Below are 18,425 nucleotides of genomic sequence, written 5' to 3' on the forward strand. Positions count from 1 at the left end.
CTTTAGTTCTTCTAGATCTTTGTTAAACATTTCTTGCATCTTCTCGACCTTTGCCTCCATTCTTTTTCCAAGGTCCTGGATCATCTTCACTATCATTATTCTGAATTTTTTTTGGAAGGTTGCCTATCTCCACTTCATTTAGTCGTTTTTCTGGGGTTTTATCTTGTTCCTTCATCTGGTACATATCCCTCTGCCTTTTCATCTTGTCTATCTTTCTGTGAATGTGGTTTTTGTTCCACAGCCTGCAGGATTGTAGTTCTTCTTGCTTCTGCTCTCTGCCCTCTGGTGGATGAGGCTATCTAAGAGGCTTGTGCAAGTTTCCTCATGGGAGGGACTTGTGATGGGTAGAGCTGGCTGTTGCTTTGGTGGGCAGAGCTCAGTAAAACTTTAATCTGCCTGTCTGCTGATGGGTGGGGCTGGGTTCCCTCCCTGTTGGTTGTTTGGCCTGAGGCAACCCAACACTGGAGCCTACCCGGGTTCTTTGGTGGGGCTAATTGCGGACTCTGGGAGGGCTCACGCCAAGGAGTACTTCCCAGAACTTCTGCTGCCAGTGTCCTTGTCCTCACAGTGAGACACAGCCACCCCCAGCCTCTGCAGGAGACCCTCCAACAGTAGCAGGTACGTCTGGTTCAGTCTTCCCTGGGGTCACTGCTCCTTCCCCTGGGTCCCGATGCACACACTACTTTGTGTGTGCCCTCCGAGAGTGGAGTCTCTGTTTCCCCCAGTCCTGTCGAAGTCCTGCAATCAAATCCCGCTAGCCTTCAAAGTTTGATTCTCTAGGAATTCCTCCTCCTGTTACCTGACCCCCAGGTTGGGAAGCCTGACATGGGCCTCAGAACCTTCACTCCAGTGGGTGGACTTCTGTAGTATAAGTGTTCTCCAGTTTGTGAGTCACCCACCCAGCAGTTATAGGATTGGATTTTATTGTGCCCCTCCTACCGTCTCATTGTGGCTTCTCCTTTTTCTTTGGATGTGGGGTATCTTTTTTGGTGAGTTCCAATGTCTTCCTGTCAATGATTGTTCAGCAGTTTGCTGTGATTCTGGTGTTCTCGCAAGAGGGAGTGAGAGCATGTCCTTCTACTCCGCTGTCTTGAACCAGTCTCTTAATATTTATTTATTTAGGCAGGGTGCCCCAGGTCTTCGTTGCGGCACATGGGATCTTCGTTGCCGCGTGTGTAGTTGCGGCCTGCGGGATCTTTAGTTGCGGCATGCGAACTCTTAGTTGCAGCATGCATGTGGGATCTAGTTCCCCAACCAGGGATTGAACCCAGGCCCCCTGCATTGGGAGCATGGAGTCTACTCACTGGACCACCAGGGAAGCCCCTGTGTCTGGCTTCTTAAGCTCAGCATAACGTTTCTGAGATTCATCCATGCTTATATGTATATCGGTAATTCAACCTCTGCTTAATAGTTTTAATTGTATCAACATATCAAAACATTTATCTGTTGATGGAAATTATTAATATTTCCAATATATAGTGATTTTGAAAAAAACTGATATAAAAATCTGTGAATAGGTCTTTTTTATGAATAGATGTTTTCATTTCTGTTGGGTAAATACCTGGGCAAGATCCCTATGAGGATTGTTTTTAAGCCTTTCAGAACAACTTCTATAGTTGCCTTTACTCTAAGCCTAATCTCTACTACTGAGGTGTGATTCTTCTGAGATCTCTACTGAATGTGTCAGGCATCCAGTAAAGTCTCTCCACTCTGGCTCATCAAAACTCATATGGATTCTAGTCCTGCGTGAGCTCTCAGAATTGTTCACTGCATAGCTCCCCACTGTTACTTCGCGTCATCTCGTGAAGTTTTACCCTATGTATGTGTAACATTATGTTCAGCAATAGACTCTTGGGAATGCAATGCAGACTTCTGGAGCTCTTTGTCTATACAGATCCCTCTTTCCAAGACTCTAGCCTACCTATTTTAGCTACATCAGCATCTTTTAACTCTAATGTTTAACTCAAATCAACAAAACCTCTATGTTATGCTTGGGTCCCCCATTCCTGAACAGCAGTGTAGAAGGTGCCTCTGGGCCGAAAGACTGGGTGATCATCTTTCACGTCCTCTGTTTCTCCTCTCTCCAGTATGACTGTCATGATATGCATGTTTTTCAGTGTCTGAAAACAGATGTTTTTTATACTTTGTTCATTTTTCCACTTGTTCACAGTCCAGTACAAATCAGGTTTCAGACACTTTGTCATGACTGGGCAGCAATGTCCATGGATATTGTTTTTGAAGGTGGCTAACATAGTATGCCACTCCCCTTGGATCTTTATTTATTCCTCACACATTGGGATATAATAATTCACACAGGACACAGCAAGAGACTGAGGGGAGTGATAACTATCTACTGCTTCCAAAGGGGGATAATAACCACCTGTAAATTTCTAATGGGTAGGATAGAAAAAGGAAGAACCCTAATTTCCTTACGTGTTGAGGACCTTTGGGTTGCATGTGCTTCTTTGGTTTAACATGATAAAGAGAGGGATGGTGCAAATAAGTAAATATTTCAACACAATTCAAATGAGATATATTGGAAAAATATTCGCTGAAAATTGGGCCAACTCCTATGTACATCCATCTGTTCTCTAACTACAGATATGCCAAAGGTATTCTACCAAAACCCAAGTGTAGGATTTGCCAGGTGTAAATTTTAAGTCCGATTGTGGTAGCTAAGCATTTTGTCAAGTAAGGACATGTTCTACTGTGAATTTCATGCAAGTGTTCTTTTTCTTACTCCAGTAATTTGAAATTCATTATTCTGCTGATTTGCTGCTTTCCTATGAGACCATAAACTTTACAGTGCAACATTTTTGTTGAGATTAACTGGTATCACCACTCATGGAGAGAGATGGGGCGAAGGGACAGAAACATACCACAGACTCTATTTGTTGGTAAATGTTGGATCTGCATAGATACGTTCTTTTTTTCACATTGAATAAACACAAAGAAACTACTTCATGTCTCTGATAAAACAATATAGAAAAAAGAATAGAATTTCATCTTAATTATCCACTATGCTTATGAAAATTATTTAATACATGATTAGAAGTAAAACACTTAATTTATTGGAAATGCGATATTATCAAGATATCAGTCCTTAACAACTTGATCTATAGATTCAATGCAATCTTAATCAAATTCCTAGCAAGTTGTTTTGTGGATATTGACAAATTGATTCTAAAATTTACATGGAGAAGAGAAATACCCTGAATAGCCCAACACAATTGTGAAGGAGAAGAACAAAGTTGGAGGACTGACACTTCCTGACTTTGAGATTTACTATAGAGCTACAATTATCAAGACAGTGTGGTATTGGTGAAAAGAATAGACAGCTAGATCAGTGGAACAGAATAGAGAGCCCAGAAATAGACACACATAAATAGTCAACTGATCTTTGACAAAGGAGCAAATGTAATACAATGAGGCAAAGATTGTTCCAGTGCTGGAACAGCTGGATATCCACATGCAAAAAAATTAATCTAGATACAGATCTTACACATTTCACAACAGGTAACACATGATGGGTCATAGACCTAAATGTAAAATGCAAAATTATAGAACTCCTAGGATATAGCATAAGAGAAAAGCTAGATAACCTTGGGTATGGCAATGACATTTAAAATACTATACCATAGGCGCAATCTATGAAAGAAATAATTTTTAAGCTGGACTTCATTAAAATTAAAAACTTCTGCTCTACAAAATTCAACATCAAGAGAATGAGAAGACAAGCCATAGGCTGGGAGGAAATATTTGCCAAAGACACATCTGATAAAGGACTGTTATCCAAAATATATAAAGAACACTTAAACTTCAACCATAAGAAAACAAAACAAAAAAACAACTAAAAAATGGGCCAAAGCCCTTAAAAGGCACTTCACCAAAGAAGATATTCAAACGGTAAATATGTATATGAAACGATGCTTCACATCACATACCATCAGGGAAATGCAAATTAAAACAACAGTGAGATATTACTCCACATCTATTAGAATGTCCAAAATCCAAAACACTGCTAACACCAAACGCTGGTGAGGATGAGGAACAATAGGAACTCTCATTGTTGGTGCAAATGCAAAGTGCTACAGCCACTTTGGAGGAGCACTTGGTACTTTCTTACAAAACTAAACATATTCTTACCATACAATCCAGCAATTACGCTCCTCTGTATTTACCCAAATGAGCTGCAAACTTATGTCCACACAAAAACCTGCACATCGATGTTCACAGCGGCTTTATTCATAACTGCTAGAGCCTGGAAGCAACCAAGATGTCCTTCAGTAAGTGGATGGATAAACTGTGGTACATCTGGACAATGGAATATTATTCAGTACTAAAAGGAAATGAGCTATCAAGCCATGAAAAGTCATAGAGAATACTTAAATGTATATTACTAGTAAAAGAAACCAATTTGAAAAGACTACATACTGTATGATTCCAACTATATGCATTCTAGAAAAGGCAAAACTTACATACCCTGCCTAAAAACATTGAAGCAAAGAAAGTACCTGAATTGCTTTGTTCCTTAAATTTAGATTAATTCTTATTTATACAAGTAAATTGTAAAATATTATATTCAAATTTCACAGAAAAACGTGCTCCTTTATCACCATATTACTTTAAATACTTTTTGCAGATGTACCCTGTTACTTGAAGTAAACTTCTTTGAGAAACGTGTTCGTTTTGTTAGGTATATGCACTTGGTAATGATTGTACTGTGCATTTACATGCATGAACTAATAGAAATATATAGAATTGTGTGTTATGTATTTGTTTACATCATGCTACATGGATCACTATGCAATTTGCTTTTGTCAATGATAATGTCATGGAAAACGTACCATTTCATCACATATCTACCTTGTTTTATTTTAATTTATATTTTAACTGCTGCAGCATATTTCATAATGTGGTTCTACCAGAGCTTATTTATCGATTCCCATGCCAATGGATATTTATATTGTTTGAAATATTTCACTATCTCAGTGTAATAATAAACATCTACTATCTATCTATCTATACCTATATCTATAGCTACATCTACATCTGTGGCTAATATATAATGCACACATACTAGTGTATAATGGATCTCCAGACTAGGATTTGAAAAATAGAAAAGATAGTAGTGGAAAGTAGTAGGATCCAATATTTATAGTGTAATTGTCTCTCAAAGTGTCAGTGCTAATTTACACCATCATTTTAAAAGAGAACCCAATTCTCCTCACTTTGGTCAAGACAACATTACTAAACTTTTGAATAATTGTCAGTCTGATGGATGAAAATAGCATTTCACTACTTTCTTTGTTCGTCTATCTTTTAGTTTGCACTTTGCAAATGGCCAGTCAGATTAACCATCTTTTCAGTTTTCTCTTTGTTAAAATGTCTAGTCAAATCCTTTACTGCTTTTTATATTTAACATTTATATTTTCCTTATTGATTTTTAGATAAAATGTACGCATTCTAAATGTTGTCACCTTTTATATGTGTTAGAATTATTTTCTTCTGATCTCTTTTTATTTTGCTTATGATGTTTTTGTCACGTATATTGTATTTAATCTTGACGTATCAAATTTAACAACACTGATCACCACAGGTTTGCCTTTTGAGTCCTGCTTAAGAAAGCTTCAGCATCCAACATTAGAAACATATTCTCATTAATTTGTCATTCATAGAGAATGATTAAATTGATCCCAAAAGATGATTTTCATAAACACATCTTCTTTGCTATTGACCAATTATACTTTCTGTTCTATGAGATGTGTTAATTGATATTTTTTGATTTATTCTAAATGTTTCAAAACTATTTAACTGTATAAATAATGTTGGGGTGTATGTGTTGAATATACGTGCATGTGTTTGCATGTGCACAGTATTCTGAATTGATTTTAGGTTGTACTGAAGTTTTCAATTTCTGTCACCATCAAATGAGTATAAATGAAAAACAAAACTATATGACCTTGTTGTCAACTAAAAGAGAGAGAGAGAGGGAGAGAAGGAGAGCAGGAGAATACAAAAGTGAGAGTGAGAGCAAGAGAGAGAGAGATGGATACCAGGAAGCATGCACTGTTATTTTATGGGTAAATAATTATGTGAGTGCTAATTTCATATGATGCATTGACTTCATTGAAATATACCACTTTTTATTGCTCAAAAAAAAAAGAAACATAGTCTCTATATTTTCTGATAATACTTTTGTACCTTCCTTTTTAATGTTAAATATTTTATCCATAGAGGAGTTATTTTCCCTTTGCAGAAGTAATGGGATAATTGTTTCCATGTATACTTGCCCTGGCATTGCAGAGTCCTTACTCTGGGGATCTGGCCTCTTTAGTCCTTAGGTTCTGGAGGTCTGAAAATAGGCTCACTCAGGAAATTGGGGAAGAGATAATGACTTTCGGTAGGGAAGAAAACCCTTACATTCATGAGCATTCATTCTTGATTAATTTTTAATTTACTGTATAGGTTGACTATGTTTTGGCTGCCCAGCAATTTTGCCTCTAAAGATGCTGTGTTCTATCAATATTAGCTATCTCCATGGCTCTCTGCAGGTCGGGATCCCTTCGCTGCCTCTGCAACCTGGCCACTCATTATAAGCATTATATCCACCACCTTGCTTCTGATGATAAGCACTACCACGTGACCTCTTATTTTTTTCAGAGTCCTATCATCCCATTGTTATCAATGAGCCCATATTTTTGTATTAGAAACTGCTGTCATTAGACGTGGCCTATAGATATCACCCCCACCAGACTTCATAGTCATGCTGGTGTCCCTTTCACTGCTGCTTTCCTTATTACTTTAGTAAGTGATGAATCCCCTGGGTACCCAGTGGGACATAATCATCTGGTATGTTTTTCTGCTTTGCATAGTATATGTAGAATGTCTACTTCTTTGACCCTTTAATCCTTCCTTTCATGTCTGCCATGGCTTCTGGAACTTAAACCACATTTCTTATAGAGTAACTTTTCTGTGTTTGTTTTGGCTTTCTGGGAGCTTCCCCAGCAGCTTTTCCCCACAGTATCCCAGCATCCTTGCATGGATGTTAAATCGTATCTCAAATTTGAGAACACCCTGTCATGTTATACGATTTAACATTCACTTGAGGTTCCACTACTCTCATCTAGCATCCTCAGAATCCAGTCCTGTGCATCCTTTCCTGGCTCCTGATTATAATAATTAAAACTCCTAAGTGCTGAGATATTTATGTAAATCATGTAATCCTTACAGTGAGCTTTGCAAAATAGACATCACTGCCCACGTTACAGATAAAGACAATAAGGCTTAAAAGGATTAAGTAGCTGGTCCAAGGTCACACCCTGAGTATGTGACAGGTTAGTCTCATCCCCAAACTCAAGTTGTTAACAGCACTCCTCATTGATTCAGGAAACCAGCTCATAAGCGGTGGATCTGGACAGAATGATGGTTTCTTGACTCTAGTATAATTTTCTAGTCATTATATCATCACTTTAACCATCAAATTACTAAGATTTTAACTATCAGATTAAGCCTCATTGAGTTAATCTTCATGCATACTCTGCTACAAGATAAAATTTTCATAAATGAAAAGTTCCTGTAGAATATAATCACTGGAACCAAATGTAATAACTATAGTGAAGTTCATGCAGAAAAAGGTATGTGGAAGAATATCTGTTAAATTGTTAACCGTGTCACCAATCATAGCTTTTTCCCAAGCCTGTTGCCTACAGATTTACCCTTCAAAGCCTGGACCATTTTAAATTATGTCTATGAAAAAGCCAAAATAGGTCAGCTATTAAGGTCTCATACAGTTGAATGGGGACCAAAATCTATAATTTAAAGATCCAGAAGCCTCATTTTTATAAGCAGTAAAATACAAAGGTCAGAAGCATAATTTATACTTAACTTTTTCTTCTAGTACAATTTACACCAAAATTATGTTAACACTTATGGCTTTGGGACAATCAGGGTCACCTGATCTAACGATGCAACTTGAAAAACTGTTATTTGGCAAGTGAGAGTTAGAAGACTCATAGACAACCAGTCTTTATAAACTGCATCCAGTCATGGATGAAAGTGAAAGATGTGAACGTCCCCCTTGGGTTAGAAGACCCAAGAGAGGCCCTATGTTATTATTTGCAACATTGTCATAGAGCTGTACCTCCCAAAGCTTTCAAAATAACAAGAGAGCACAGCAACATTCACGTGAGGGAACATTTATTCTAAGCTTAGTAAAATCAGCAATTGCTGTAGCTGAAATGGGAAGGGGATATTTTGAAATGTGTCATTGATTCTCGTATTTCTACAGATCCAAAATAATTCCATCACAAAGTAAAAGGTGAATTTTAAGCACATGCCAGAGTAGAAACAGGCTTGACGTTGGGAAAGTCACGTTCACTTTTCAGGGCTGACTTTCTTCATCAGTAAAAGGAAAGGATCTCAAGAGCCCTTTCAAACTCGAAAAATAGCTAGGATTGCAATAAATAACTTTGTTGTTTTGGACATATGAATATTTTCACGATGTCTCTAAAGTGGTTGACTAAAATATTCCCCTTTCAGAGGGTTGTTGTGGAGCCCCTGCATAAGGAGAGGTTCCTCAAACGAGGGAGTCTGATCCCGCTTTCTCACAAGTGGGAGAAAGTTCAGAACACGCTACTTGGGCAAGCTTGAAATCCCAAAGATCTGCAAATGGAACAGGTGCAAATGGAACCGGTGGTAATTGATAGCTAATTATGCAAGCAGTAACACACCCCAGGGTATGGGCCTGTCTGCCAGTACATACACACCTTGGGTGGGAGTTTATTAGCAGGCAAACACACACCGGGGAGGTTGTATTGTGCAGAACAAATGCTTTTGAATACACAGTGTGGTTTTAAGTAGAGTATAAGATTCTGAAAACATATTAGCACCTGAAATGGTTCAAAGAGAAGCAAGTCCACAGGCCCAGTTCAGAAGAAAATTCCCTTGACTATCCCCCTTGAATCCCTCACTCGGTACTTCTCATCATTCTGACCTCTCCCCCTACACCTGCTGAATCCAAAGAAGCTATTTGGAAAAATATCAAATGCCTTCATTTGCCTTTAAAACTGGACTGTAATGAACTGAATTAGCACTTAGTGAGGATTCATAGGGTGATGCCAGGAAAATGGTTTTCTCATAAAGGATCAAGTATATTTGACTACTCAGTAGCAAATGGTTTCCTAGTCTCTTTATTCTGATGATGGAGCATGGCCCCAGGAACTGATATTAATGATGACAGCCAGAAGAGCAATGCCCTTAAGCTAAGAAGAAAATTGGAGGAAAATGATGAAACGGCAAGATTATTACTTTGTTATGTTTTGTTTTGCTTTTTGCCTAGCAAGAATGTCACCAGATCGCACAGATGGGACAGTTTTCCCAACTGAGTATTAGGGAAGAACTGGCCCGATGAAGATTAACTGAGACCATTGGTGTATGGCTTCATATTCAGATTATGACCAGAAGCCCATCACTTCTCACCACCTCCACCATCACCAGCCTAGTGCAAGTCACCATCATCTCTAAGCTGGGTGATTGCTAGACCACATCATTGCTTCCAACCTTTTCCACTTTCAGGCTGTCCTCAACGCATTAGCCAGAGTGATTCTGTCATAATATAAGTCATATCATGCCACTCCTCTGCTCAAGATGCTCTGAGGGCTTCCATCTCACTTAAAGTGAACACTCAATCCTTGTAATGGCTACAAGCCACAGACATGGCCTCCAATGGGCTCTCTGACCTCTGTTCTTCCCTATGATTTTCCTCTCTCACTCTGTTCTAGCCATGCTGGCCTCTTTCCTGTTCCTGGAAAATGCTAGTCATACAGCTACCTCAGGGAGTTTGAACTTCCGGTTTCATCTGTCAGAACACTCCTCCCTCAGATAGATACATGAATTGCTCTTTTATTACCATCAATTCTTTGCCTAAATAGCACGTTCTCGGTGAAATTTTCCCTGACCATACCGCCAACATAAGACGGTAAACTGTACCACATTCCCTACCCAGTTTCCTGCATTATTATTGCCCATAGTACTTATGAACTTCTAATATATAATTTAGTTTTCAGTTATTATCTGTTTCTCCCCACCAGAATTTAAGTTCCAGGAAGGCACAGATTTTGTCTGTTTGGTTGATTGCTATAAATCCAATACAATTGAACAGAGCCTAGTACATTGCATTTGGTTAATAAATATTTGTTAAATTAATGAATGAAGAATACTCTCAGCCAAGGTTCTCATAGTAGTAGAAGTTAAATGATAAGATCTAAGCTGAGAGTGCTGGTCAAATCTTTCAAAATCTCTTTGTGTTTGTGAGAATCATTAGGTTCACAAGAATGTATAAATTTTGGGCTTCCCTGGTGGTGCAGTGGTTAAGAGTACGCCTGCCAATGCAGGTGACAGGGATTCGAGCCCTGGTCCAGGAAGATCCCACATGCCACGGAGCAGCTAAGCCCGTGCGCCACAACTACTGAGCCTGTGCTCTAGAGCCCGCGAGCCACAACTACTGAAGCCCGTGCACCTAGAGCCTGAGCTCCGCAACAAGAGAAGCCACCGCAATGAGAAGCCCGCGTACCGAAATGAAGAGTAGACCCCGCTCACCGCAACTAGAGAGGGCCGCGCGCAGCAACAAAGACCCAATGCAGCCCAAAAATAAACACTAAATAAATAAATTTATTTAAAAAAAAGGATGTATAGATTTTTTCCTAAGATACTTTATATATGAACATAAAGATGAAGCCAGTTTTCTAGCTATATAATCAACTTGCGTGTCAGTGCTTCCAAGATTATGCACCAGACTTCAATAGAGGCTTTTATAAAGAACAAAAATAATAGTCTTGTACACTCAGGGTGATGACGTCAGCTTAACCCAGGTGAAACATCTTCCTTCTATTTAATAATTATATTAGGTTGAATCAAGTGACATTGATAATATTTGACAATTTCTGACCTAAAAAATGCAGGTTTCATATGTTTCAAATTAATACTTCCTAAATAACTTTGCTAAAGAATTCGTTTTGCTACCTTCCCAAAAGGAGCTCTATTATTGGGAAGACTGCACCAGCCACCTTGGAAGAACTTGTCCTATCTCATGCCCAGCCTTGGTTATTTTCAACTCTGGTTGCTTTCAACTTGTATACCACTCCAATCAAATATATCCAGAAAGTATGCTAATTTCACTCAAAACACAAAGTAAAATCCATGGCTACTGGCCAATTTCCTTAGCAAGTGGTTGAATTAGTAAGGCTCTTTCTGGTACAAGTAGTAGAAACCCAACTCAAAATGAACTAGCTTAAACAAAATGGGGATTTATTGGCTCTTAAACTGAGAAATACATGAATTGAGATGCTGAGTCCAGAGGCTCAAATCCTTCTTTCTCACAATCTCTTTGTTTTACTTGGCTGCATTCTGCATAGATGTGCTCTACATGTGATGGGTAAGATGGCTACAGATATCTCTAGACTCACATTTTCCTTAGTTAATCTAGTGGAAAGATTTCTTTCTTCCAATTTCTGAATCTTGGGGAAGATACTAATTATCTCTCCATGGGTCCATTGTCCACTCCTGGACCAAGACTGTACCAAGGATGGAGTACAATGATTGGCTCAGCCTGGGTCCTCTGTTGTGGTAGGGATGGGAGTTTGTGGGATCTGTGTGCATCAGTGTAATTGACAAATCAATAGGACCTCGAGTAGCAGAGGATGAGTGCCTCAAAGACAGGGTTTAACTCTTTTTTTAAAAAAAAAAAAAAAACTGATATAGTGGATGTACCATATTATAGAAGTTACAGGTGTACAACATAGCAATTCACAATTTTCAAAGGTTATACTCCATTTACAGTTATTATAAAATATTGGCTACATTCCCTGTGTTGTACGATACATCCTTGTAGCTTATTTATTTTAGACATAATAGTTTGTACCTCTTAATCCCCTACCCTTATCTTGCTCATCCCCCCTTTCCTCTCCCCACTGGTAACTGCTAGTTTGTTTTGTATATCTGTGAGTCTGTTTCCTTTTTTAAATATTCACTACTTTTTTAGATTCCACATGTAAGTGATAGCATACAGTATTGGTCTTTCTCTTTCTGCCTTATTTCACTTAGCATAATATCCTCCAAGTCCATCCATGTTGCTGCAAATGGCATTATTTCATTCTTTTTTATGGCTGAATAGTATTCCATTGTGTATATATACCATATCTTCTTCGTCCATTCATCTGTTGGGCAATAATAATAATAACCACCACAAGTCCATTTCTGTGTATATATTTGGCACAAAGAATTCAAGCGGTCTTCCTGAAACCTACCGGGTACATACTTCAGGTATAACTAAGATAACCATCTGAAACTCATCTTTGCTTCTAGAATTTAGCTTTGCATTATGGTGCTATATACCAACCCAGAAGGCATCCTCATGAATCCTAGAGATGTGGGTTGGTTTCTGGAGAGGGAAGATTTTTTTTTTGGTGTTAGATAAGCCTCTCTGGAGTCAATGGGGGAGGCATCTAGACTCTCTTGTACTAATAAATGTTGTTTCCCATTAAAAAGTAATAATAAATAGAAAGATATAATTATGGAATCCTAAGAAAACAAAACATCACTAAGGATTGAGTAAACTCTAGAAGGTTGTCTACAATAGTTTTAAAATAACATGTATTAATATTGCTAGGGGCAATTTGAACCAATAATGCTAAATTTCCTGGAGGGCTTAGGAGAGGAAATTCTTCAAGAAGTGAAACTACTTAAAGATCTGTGTCACAGACAGACAACAAAATAAAGATCTTAGGTGGAAAGTCATGGGCAGAGAATCCCTGGGCTAATCTACAGGTTCTCCACCCAGCCTGGGAGTTTTGTTTGCTTGGTTTTTTACTAGCCTAAATCCTAGAACCACATGTTCTTAAATTTTGATGCAGATTAAAATGATGAGTGAGAAGTGAGCTCTGCCTCATGATATGGGGTTTCCAAACACAGAAAAGACAGATTCAGGAAAGCTTGCCCATGTGACAAGTACAGTTAGTAGCAATAGTAGTAACAGTAATAACGTTACATGGATCATAATCATTGGTTTTCCCAGATATAATTGTCATAGGGTTTCTACATCTAGTCTCTTACATAGCATATAGACACTATCACAGAGACATATCTAGGCAATTAAATCTAATTCAAAGTTTCTTAATGTTATATTGAGAAAGAATATATTTTATTTCCTTTTTATTATTTGTCAAAGTTTGCCTGACAAGGAAGAGCTACTTTGTTTGTATAAAATACAAATATTGCTTACTCCTGCCATGGATCATTGAGGTATAATTACACCTACTGGAAGGTGGCACAGGTGGTAGCTTTCTTCCACCATAATGTACCATTTCATTTCAACAAGCAATTGACAACTGCCTCTGCCAGTTCTACTCCATACAAAATGGCAAGTAGAAATACAAAAGCATTGGCACCAGGTTTCATATTCAACAGCAGAATAAGAATAACCTTGTTATTCAATTTGAAGCTACAGTTAATTACTTTCCTTGTTCTTTCTCTGTTGTCTTTTTTTTTTTTTCCTGTCATAGACTCATTGTCAATAAGTTGATTGTAATAGGAAAGCCCCACTTGGATGCTAACATATTGCCATAGATAACAACGATCAAAAGTGTAATATCTTTTACAATATAGGATGCTATTCTAATTCCCGCTGGTGACAAGAAACGATTGCTACTGTATGAACTGTGACTGTTTTCAAACCTTTATGTAGCTCCCGGGGAACTTGAATGTGCATTTTTTGTCTTCCATAGAGGTGCATGGTGAACTTCTCTGACCAGATTATGTCACTGAAGACTCAGCTAGGTTGAGTTATGGACAAAAAAAAGTAATATTAAAGCATAAAGCATAATTTTCATCTTTATGGCAATAAAGCAGTCTGACAAATCCTGTATTTAACATGTAAAAATGTCTTCCTGGGGCAGTTCATTACCTCATTTCCCACTAGTAAAGGATACTTCTCCTGATGTAAAGCTGACAGTAGGGCTGACTAAAGAATTTACTAAGATGTTCCTTTATAAAGAGTTAAGGATGCTTTCGTCCAGGGATGAAAAATAGCAAATAGAAGCTCTATCAAATTGTGGATAGACAGGCTAAATGAATAATCAACTTTAAGGGTTCAGATAGAGGAGAAGTGTGAAAAAAAATAGATACTGAGCATTATCTATGAGAGCAAAAGCTTGAAGGAAATGATCAGAGACAGAGCGAGGGGGATTCTTCTTGTCTATGAGAAGACTGCAGTCATTGTTCGTTAGGTTCTTGGGGCCTCAGGCATTGGAAAGAGGAAGCCATTGAAGGCACTTCTCTGGTGATCTTTCTACATTAATTCTCCCCACTCAGTACCCTTCAAAGATATTTATTAAGCACCCTAAGTGTATAGAGTGCTGCATTAGACCCAGAGCTTCCAGGCAACACGGTTTATGGCAGAGAAAGCAATCTCTTTCATTGTCCGTGTCCCCTCTAGTTGACTGGGAACAGCTACCCAGAGCTCCCCGTTCATGACGCTTTGACAGTATATCTGGTTTCAGCAGGAATGACTGCCCCAATGGCTGTCCTGCTTCCTTTACAGGGTTTTTGGTGAGGATTAAGTGAGGTAGCTTATCTAAAGAGCTCAGTATAAGGCCGGGCACAGAGTGAACTGTGTGAATAAGATGCCCTTCCATAGAAAGTATTATAAAACCCAATCAAATATATAAAACACATTTCGAGAATAATGGGGAACTTCCCTGGTGGTGGAGTGGCTAAGACTCCACACTCCCAATGCAGGGGGCCCAGGTTCAATCCCTGGCCAGGGAACCAGATCCCACATACATGCTGCAACTAAGAGTTCGCATGCCACAACTAAGGAGCCTGCCTGCCACAACTAAGACCTGGTACAACCAAATAAATATTAAAAAAACAATAATAATGATAACTGACTCATTCAAGCTCTAGAGGTTGGATATGTTTCAGCCAAAGTTTGGACCACAGGTTCATGACGTCATCAGCGGTTCTATTTCTCTATGATTATCTCAGCTCTGCTCTCCTACCTGGGCCAGATGTTTCCCCAGACTGGCTTCCTCTATAGTAGCAAAATGGCTCCAGCAGCTCCAGGCTTTGTATCCACATGTCAGATGCTCAACTCAGCAGCCCAAACTGGATTGAACTTCTCTAGATCAAATGCAGAATGGATGTTGGAGTTTTAACTACAAATAGCTATTACCTAAGCACTTAACAAAGTCAACTATTATACTTACAAATATTGTTAGCAAGATGGGTGACTGGTGGCTTTTGTGCTACAGGTTTGCCAAACTTTGTTTTATCAATTTAGCATTAACATTTGTCCAACTTATATTTTAATAAACAAGTCACAACTAGTCATAGAATAAATTAGCTGATCAATAAGTTCTAATAGCAAGGCTGATTGCGTTAGATAAATCTAGCCTTGGGAAACTCAAGGTTGTTTGTCCAACACAGTCTACCCAGAAGAAGACTGGTGAAAACCAGTTACACAACACTGGAAGAGATTAGAATCTGTGCATTGCCACCAATCCTTATTCCACTATTTTCCTGACCATCATACTTGCTGATGGTTCATTTTCTAGATCATTCTTCTTTCCTCTGGCCCTAAGGCTAGATGTGATTCATTCCTTATCTAGGGCCGGTAGAAAGCATACAAGTAGTTGTAACGCCAATGAAACCCCTATCTAGTCAGCAGCCACTACCTACCAGGTATTCTAGTCAGATCCCAAAACACCCTGAGATGCTCACAGGATATGATGAATGCTACAATACAGATATAACCAAGGTCTTAGACGAATACAGTAGAAGTAACTTTCTTTGCCTGGAGCAGTCAGAACAGTTCCCTAGAGGAGACAGGCTTTGAGCTCAGTCTTTGGGTTCAGAAGCTGTGAATGGGTCAATAGCTAAAGGAGCATGATTCTATGATAAACTACACATGTGATACCAAATCCACCAAGAAGACTTCTGAACAACTTGGAATGTCTTATTTCCACTAATTGAACTATGTGAAATTCTATAAGTTAGATATTTACTTAACAACTATATTTTCAATTAAAAAAAAATACAGAACTCTATCAGTCATTCACATTTTAGTGTAAATTTTTTCCTCCCAGTTTGCTTCTCTCCTAATTCTTAATAGGTACACCTTGCTCTAAAGGACTGACAGTTGGATTTCAGATCATGACTATGAGACTTTTCTTGAACCTATTATTACTGTGCTGTTAAACTAGAATCATGCAAGAGTATGGATTTCAGTGGATTGTGTAGATTCCAAGATAAGAAGGAAATGTTGATTTTGTAAATTTCTTAATTCCTTAATCAGTCTTTTCTCTTAGTTCATGGGACAGATGACTGTTGAGTGAACGGTCATGGACACATTCTTAAAAGTGGGTAAAAATTCAGAAGAAGCAAAATCACGGGGGATAGGACATCATGCCCATCTTACTCCCTTCATCACTGAATGACTTGGAGGAAAGAGGTAATTTGATTTTATTTTATAATTAAGAGGAAAGCAAAAATTCACCTCCTTCATGACATTACTTCCCTTGTTACCAAAAGCAAGTTTGAGTGCCTGACACACAGGGAGGCCAAACAATACCAAAACATCGGAGTTTGGAGCAGAGAAAGGTTTATTGCAGGGCTGAGCAAGAATGGGTGGCTTGTGCCCCCAAAACCCTGAACTCTCCGAAGGGTTTCAGCAAGGCATTTTAAAATAAATAAATAGATAGATAGATTAATTAATTAATTAATTTTGGCTACATTGGGTCTTCATTGCTGCACGTGGGCTTTCTCTAGTTGCAGTGAGCGGAGGCTACTCTTTGTTGCAGTGTGCGGGCTTCTCATTGCGGTGGCTTCTCTTGTTGCGGAGCACGGGCTCTACGTGCGCAGGCTTCAGTAGTTGTGGCACGTGGGCTCAGTAGTTGTGGCGCACAGGCTTAGTTGCTCCGTGGCATGTGGGATCTTCCCGGACCAGGGCTCGAACCCGTGTCCCCTGCATTGGCAGGCGGATTCTTAACCACTGCGCCACCAGGGAAGTCCCAGCAAAGCATTTTTAAAGCGCAGGTGAGGGATGGGGTTGCAGGGTATGTGATCAGCTCGTGCACAGTTCTCTGATTGGTTGATGGTGAGGTAACAGTGCAGTCAACTTTATTAATCCTTAGGTGCCAGAAGGTCTGGGGGCTAGTGCTCCTGGTCACGTAGTTAATTTATTCCATTTGGTGGTGATTTTTAGCATCTGAAAAGCTCAGGAAATATGCATGAGATACTATTATCTAGATACTTCAGAGAGGAGCTACAGCAGAGGATATGGGGTTGGGGTATGTCCTGGGCAGGCCCCATAGGGTCCTGCTCAGTTACACCCTTACAGCTACACACATCAAGGATAATATGTATCTACTGTATCATTTCATAGATGGAGAAACTGAGGTCCATGTTTCCTACCTTATCTACAACCCGATTATCTTTCTACAATAATTACTTCAACTCAGTCCACTTCAACAGATATTTTTTAAGTATCCTATATGTATAGAGGGCTGCACTAGACCCAGGGCTTTCAGGCAGCTTACAACTGAATGCCTGTTTCCTCTTTTCTTTCTTCCTAGCTCCTAGCACAACATCCGACACATAGTGATATGTGTTTTTTTGAAATGATGAATTGAGGTGTGAGGCATTTGCACAGCTAACTATACGAGAAGAGAAATTGTCAAATGCACCAACGCCTTCTCCTTTACTTATTGCACCCTAACTAATACAGCTGTAAGTGCCAAATCATCTTCTTTTGTCAACAAATATCATTTAGTTAGAGTTAATTATCCGAAAGAAAAGGAAGCTGTCGGAGAAATGTGTAAGAACACACTGAAAGAGGGAGTTCAAGTCAAGATGTAATTTGTCATCCCGGGCCAGTATGGCAAAAGATGCATTCAAAAAAGGCTTAAAAGCTTTGAAGAATGTATACAGATGCTTTAAGAAAGACAGGTGAGGGGAAAGTTCTAGAACACAACTCATATTTAAAGTATGCATTTCATGGTGTTAACATTTTATTTTGCTGGCTAGTTGTTTAGCTCATTAAAAATTATAAATGGTATAGTGTAGAGACAAAGAGAGAAAATAAGATCAAAAGTATGAAGATGTTAAAGATCTGCTATTTCAGTACACTCATTATGAAGCTCTCCAGTATGCTATTAGAATCTCAATAGACGGCAACGAGGCTTCCATTATCATCAAGAGGGGTCACAGTGGCTCTTTCAAATCCATTATCTCTAATGTCAAAGAGTCTTTAATGTGTACATAGCTGAGGCACCTCCCAGCTAAACTTCTGCTTTTGTTTTCTGACTGATTTGGCTCACACTGTCTACCCATTAAGTTCAGCTATTGTGATGGACTGAATGTTTGGGTCC

This window comes from Eschrichtius robustus, chromosome X, assembly GCF_028021215.1.
Source record: "Eschrichtius robustus isolate mEscRob2 chromosome X, mEscRob2.pri, whole genome shotgun sequence".
Lineage (NCBI taxonomy): Eukaryota > Metazoa > Chordata > Mammalia > Artiodactyla > Eschrichtiidae > Eschrichtius > Eschrichtius robustus.